Below are 6,738 nucleotides of genomic sequence, written 5' to 3'. Positions count from 1 at the left end.
AGCCCCAGGTCCAGCCCGTCCCCCCCGGCACGTTTAACTCCATCTTTCCCTCCATCTCTTCCATGTCTGCGTTCATCACGCGACCCCACAGGTACTCATTTGTTTTCCTTTTTTTTTTTTCCCCCAAGCCCTCAGACAAGCCCTCTGAAGTTCAGTCACTCAAGGTGTCGCACCCTCGGGGACGTTAATTTGATCCCTGATGCTGAAACAGTACCAGGAGTAGCTGACTGTACTGCTTTCTCCTCCGGAGCTTGCCATGGCATTATCAGGAAAACCCAATAGGAGGCCGAGATAAGTGTATGGATAGAAAAGTTTGTTTACGCTTAGCCTTGGTGTGATGGAGTGGATGCTCCTTGAAAGAAGCATTTCAAGGACCTGGAGGGCTCCTGTTATTGAATCCTCAGTGCTGTGACTCAGTGTGTGGCAAGGGCTGTAAATCCTCCGAGAGCTGTTTTCGTTCCTAGATGCTCTTAACACACAGCAACAGTGGCAAGAAATGTCTCCATCTTTTCCTCTGCAGCTGGAGCTGGCTTCTATTAGCCAAGCCTTGTGGTGCCTACGTTAGGTTACTACCTAGCAATTTGCTAGGAAGAATGAAGACTAGAAAAGCAGCTTCAGTGCAGAAAAATATGAAACAGCAGATCTGCTGTGTAAGGGAGACATTAGAGGGATGGTTTTTTAAGCATATCAGTTGAGAGGAGCTGTTGCACTGGTAGTTAGGGTTTTCTCTGCAATTGCAGGTCAGCTTCAAGGTCCCCGTCTTCAAAGGAGATTAGCAGGGGAACCAGGTTAATTGCTCAGTCATCGTTAGGTCTGTCTCTCCTCCCTCCTTCCTAAGGATGATCAACAAGCATGGTCAGGTTTCTCGAGCCCAGCATCGATTCCTGGGAAAGGAGGGCAAGGTATGCAACACACAGTAACCTGAAAGGGGGACTCCCCCCTGCAGTCATACTCTCCGTCCAGAAAGGAAACTGCTAAACTGACTGACAGCATCATAATCAACACTGAATCTCTCAGAAAGACAAACTTCCACGGTCCTGTTCAATATTCTTCCTAACCACTCTGGTACTGCGTATGCAGAGACTAAACGGATGGAAACAGGCAAAGTCACAAGCAGAGCAAATCATTGGTGGAATCTAAGGACTAGATGTGAAATATTTCAGTTTCTTCGCCTTGCACTGAGACCTCCTGACAAAGATGATTGTGAGGTGGTGAAGACACTTTTGTCATTTCTGCCAGTATAAAAGCCTCGGTCGTTGTTGGGATTGAAATACTGACAAGCTACCAATTCCCTTGCTCAGTATGAGGTAACTATCGATGAAGTTTGCCACACAACTGCCACTTAAATAAGGCAGAAACACCAGTCAAATGCTTTGAACAGTGAAATGAATGCACACAGTGCATATCTTGACTTGGCATTAAATATGTGAGAGGTCAGCATCAATTAAGTACTTTCAATTAACTACATGAAATTGAAGTACATTTCAACTCCCCAAAGATAAAGATTTTTAAAAAGGTAGAGCAATGCTTGTCTTGCATGGTCCCAACGGTACTCCCATGTGGTTTTTATACAGAAATTCCTGTATTTCTAAGAAGTATGGCGTAGCTTTCAAAGCATTGGTACCACTGACCGCTATAATGCATTTACAGGTGGAGATACCTGACAGTCACACTGATGCCATCGTTTGCCTAATAGCTGGTGTAGAATGCAACCTTTAAAAAACAAAACTAAACAAAATAAATAGCAAACTCAACTATGGGATGGGCAATTACAGAATTTGAGCATCATCGCTGGAGAAGTCTCATCTGTCACAGTTGGGTTGTCTGTCACTTCTGAGCAGCACAGGGCAACTCAAGTACGTGTCACTGAAGTGCCGTTACCTCCCTGCATCGTCTCCTGATGTTCCTGGCTTTTTTGTCTTTTCCATTCTGAAGCATCAAAGTTACTATGGGAACAAGCAATGGCATTTATTTATGTAGAGATTGGTGAGCCCCACCCCTGCATGCGGTGTGAAGCCAGTCTCCATCAATGGTGTGACCTACAGCTGGCGGAGCAGATCCCTGGGGAAGGACGCCCTGCAGCAGGGCACGGGTGAGGGCAGAATGAGACCTTGCTGAGCACGACCCCGGAGAGGGGCTCTAGGAGCAGAGGCAAATGGCTCTGAGAGGAAGGAGACTTGTAACTGCTTCTGCTGTTGCTGAGAGTGGGGAGCCAGCAGCTTTCCTACAGCCAGAGGAGCTGATGAGACATCGGACTCAGGGGAGAAATATTTTGGACACGGCACAGTGACATTCCATTCCTTCTCCACACTGTGGGGAAGAGTGGGAGTGTGAGCTCCAGCACTGCCAGTGATTCCTTGAAGGCCAACGTGGCATAGGAAGAATTTTGTATATGGTGGCATGAGGATACAGGGTCTATTTAATTTAAATTTGCCTTAATTTTTAAGACTTGCTGAGTTTTTTTTGCCAAGAGGATAGACTTCAGTAACAAAATAACTATAGGAAAAATCTGCAGACACTCGTGTAATGTTGGAAATTTAAAAATTGGGTGGATGATAGTAAGTAGCAGACAAAAGCACTCAAACTGGTAAAGCATTAGATAGGTCTTGCACCATTTTGTTTATTTAGGTAGACTTGGATATCAAATTGCATCAGCATTTTGACTGAAGAGGAAGTTCAGTGATGAGAACTGGAACAGCATAAACCCAGAACTGCCTGAGTTTAGAAGCTATGAAATTAGGGGGACAATTCCTTCTACGTAGCCCAGAACTTTCCAAAAATGATTAACTGGGTTTGTTTGTCCTAATTTTTGACTGGCCAGTCTGAGACCTTACGAAAATAGGAAGAATTCGCAATTCAGAAAACACAGCTCACCCTCTGTAACTTGATAATTATAAAAAATATCTCCAGCTGGACACCTCTGGGTATTCAGCCATTCTGGTAAGTAGTGCCATCGTAATGCAACTGAGCACTAGTATTTATTTATAGCACTGATTTTTAAAAATGAATTCTGAAACACTTCTGCCCTGTATTAGCTGATATGTGTTTTTATAACCTGTAAAGGCACTTGTATGTAAATAACCTGTATAGGAGATTGCATTCTTTTCTCATGTGTCCTTTTCTCTGTGTAATTTCTTTCCTTCTCCATTACTCAGAGGACAAGCAGGGATGAAAAGAATAAATCAGAATTATCATTCTTGCAAAATAACAGGCTGAAAAAGCATTGTCTCAGTAATTTCCATACAGAGACGGAACTTTGTCGTGTAAGAAATTGGATGGAAACCATAACTTTCTATTACATGAGCCTTGGTATTTTTAGCTAGAATGAGAGGACAAATGATGAATTCAAGAGAGACGCAGAGCCCAAAGCACGACCATTTGTGCTGCAGCTCACGCCTGTTAGAAAGAAGAAAGAACAACATTCTGCTAATAAGAACAACAGAAGTTTCTACAGCTAGAACAGATCTCACCTGATCCTCAGAGCTATAGTGACAGTTTTAAACTCCCTCCGAAGGCAGTCCCGCCTACAGCTAGGCCAGTGACTATGTGGGACGGCAGGCGATACGAAGCTGGGAAGTGGTTTCTGAGAACTGCTAGTGCTAGTACCTGATGGCGAGCGGATGGCTTAGCACATCAGTGATTTTAGAGCCCTAAGCCAGATACTTGGAAAATTCCGACATGGTGGAGCCCCAAACCACCACAGGCGTTACCATTTGGAGAGCAGAAAGGCTTTAAGATGGGCCCAGTCCAAAAAAAAAAAAAAGGGGGGGGCAACTGTTGCTCCACCAAACAGCTCCAGTCTTGACGCGGTTTGTCCAGATGAAAGAATGACACTTTCTACTTGAGTTTAGGTCTGAGTGTTTTAAGTACCATGAGGCTAAGCACTAAACATCTGCAGTCTACACTTCTCTTCCCTTTCAGACAACTTTCACCAGTTGTCTAAATCCAGGTGAAGAGAGAAAAAACTGGAAGTTTCTGCAGGTTTAGTGAAGGTTTCTAAGCTTGCTCTCATGTCTGAGGTGCCTTCTGGACCAAGAATAATTTTTCTTGTGTCATCACCCCCCCATCTCATAAAGACACTCCAAAATCCACAATTTATTATATGCATTGCCCCAAAAAAGCATCTTTTAGTTTATTTTGAAAACATGAGGTATGCATTCTAACCGTAGGCTAGCTTTCCACAGGAAGAAATGAAAACATCTCCTATGAGCCCATAACGTCAGTAAAAGTGACTATTTAGCAGAAAGCGTTATTATCAACTGATACAGGCACAATACTAGGTATGACAGATCATTGTCCACACCCGATTGTTTCTCGTGGCTCTGTCCCACAGTGCACTGTTTGCACTGCCAAAATGAACAAAAAAGGATGTGTTTACAATTACTTTTGAAATCTTCATTGAGGATGATTCCGGTTTCCTTGTACAATAGCCGTGCCAGAGACAAGTATGGAAAACGTGAAGTGTCAGAACAAGGGTACTGTCTCTGTACTTTCTTGCCTACAGAGAGGCATCCAGACTCACAGCTAATTTCACAGTTTATCTTGAAAACACTTCAGAATTTTTTATTCTTGTCCCTCTAGCCACATATCATCTTTGCCAGTGCCTGGCAGAGGATGCTTAAGGAAAAGTATGATCTTAGAGAATTTGTTAATCAGCATCCCCTCCGATGCTCTGCAAGAGAGAAAATGGCCGTAGTGAACCAGCCCAGAAAGTGCAGTTAATGATCACACAGGCACAAGTATGCCAGTGGGCAAGCATATATATATATATGTGCTATATACTAGAGAGAGAAAGGGAGCATCCAACAGTATCAGATCTGTTATCTTTATATCCAGATGATCTGTGACAGTTTTTCATCTTTAGTATCCAGGGTACCTGCTAGCAAGGCCCCCTAGTTTGGTGACGCAGCCTATGAAGCATCTTCTGTCCTGTTCCTTGCATAGAAGTGGCAATGAGCAACTTCCAAAGCCATCGTTGGTGTGGTGTTTATGAACAGCACAGTATGTGTATCAGGTACTGGTGGGCTGCTGCCAGGAAGTCAGGATATGCTGGCATTTTGCATTTTTATGAAAATAAATCAATGAGTCAAAATCAGTTTTCAAAGCTTACGTATCTTGAAACTGTAAATAAATTTCCCATCACAGAAAGTCAAGTATTAGGAAGAAGCAGGATCTCCAGCTCCTGCAGATTATTTCCCCCACCCAGACATCTGCTTGAACATTACATTTTAGCTGTGAACGTCTCTCTGTCATGCCTGTAAGAGTTTCCAAGTTGAAAGGGGTAACTGTACATCTGTTCTTTACTCCAAAAGCAGGAGGTAATGGGAACATTTCTGTGAAAATTATTTGATGGTCTATGTGAACCCACAGAGGCAGAAGAGAGATTACTGAAGAATTTTAGGTAGATCCCAATACGTACTCTTTGGCTCAGCCTCTTGCCTGCTGAGGTAGAACAATAACAATATAGATTATTCCCTTTATAAAAAGTAGGTCACCACAGCTTTTTTTTTTTTCAGAAAGGTTAAGACAAGCTTTATTTTAACATACAAATCAGATTTGTGTACAAGGCAAAAATATACCCCTACAGTGGTAGGCATATTGGGTCTCCAGACAGCACATGTAGCCACTTGCGCTACAGTAATCCTGAGATATGGAAACAAAGTCCTAAAAATCTTTCTAAAAAAGGCCAAAATGTGTCTTTTTAATTCACCCTTGCTACAATCACCTCCATTTGGGACTTAAGAAAAGAAATGATCTACAAGCCAAATACCCAAGATACTTGTCTAATTCCCTGCTGTCATCTGGGTACAGTAGCAAGAGCACTTGGGAAACAAGTCAAGAGATGCAAATATGCAATGTTACTTCATTAACACTGAATGTAGAAGAACGGTAAGATATTTTTGCTACCTTCAACTACTACTGTCTTCACAAACTGCGTGGTCAGTGTGTCAAGCTTACACATCCTATGAACTTAAAAGTTCTCTACATTGTGTGTTGTTACTTAAAAAAAATATTTAACTTACTTTGCTTCCTTTCACCATGAAGTTATATGCAACATAGAAATATTTTTAAAAGCTTATAAAAGCAATAGAACTGCAGACATTTAAAGTCCTGTCCCTAGTATTAAAGACTACTTGAACACCCTCATTTTGCTACAAGATTGTATTTGTCATTAACTGACATGAAAAAAAGGAACAGTCTTTTTTTTTAAAAAAAAAAGTTAAAGATAGGGAAAAGGTATAGATAGGTTGGGTTGGTTTTGGTTTTTTTTTAGTTTTACAACATATAAAAATAAGTTACGCTATATATTATGGCTTTCTCATTTAGTAGAAGAGTGCCATCATGGATTTAAACACTAGATGTTGTAACTAATTAACTCACCATGTTCTCAGTCTTTCCTTGTTGAGTTTTAATGATGGTGTGAAAAGAAATAACCAAGTATTAGTGGGGAAATTAAGGAGCCTCCAGAACAATTATAAATAGCAAGAAGCACGTGAAGAAATCTTCGAGAGAAAATTTTAATTTAATTTAAAAATTTAGTTTTTAAATTAAATTTAAAATTGAAGTTTTGATCTCTTGACACAAATAAAGGCCAAGCCAAACCTCCCATGAACTTCAGCAGAGTCAGGACTTCATGCTGAGCTTCATTTACACACAAGTATGATGCCATTATGCTATTGAAGTAATGATTTCTCTTTAATGTTTGCTATGTTAATCATACAACTAAGATACTAGTTA

This window comes from Cariama cristata, unplaced genomic scaffold, assembly GCF_000690535.1.
Source record: "Cariama cristata isolate BGI_N322 unplaced genomic scaffold, ASM69053v1 Scaffold18019, whole genome shotgun sequence".
Taxonomy (NCBI): domain Eukaryota; kingdom Metazoa; phylum Chordata; class Aves; order Cariamiformes; family Cariamidae; genus Cariama; species Cariama cristata.
Note: the sequence above shows the minus strand (reverse complement) of the source record.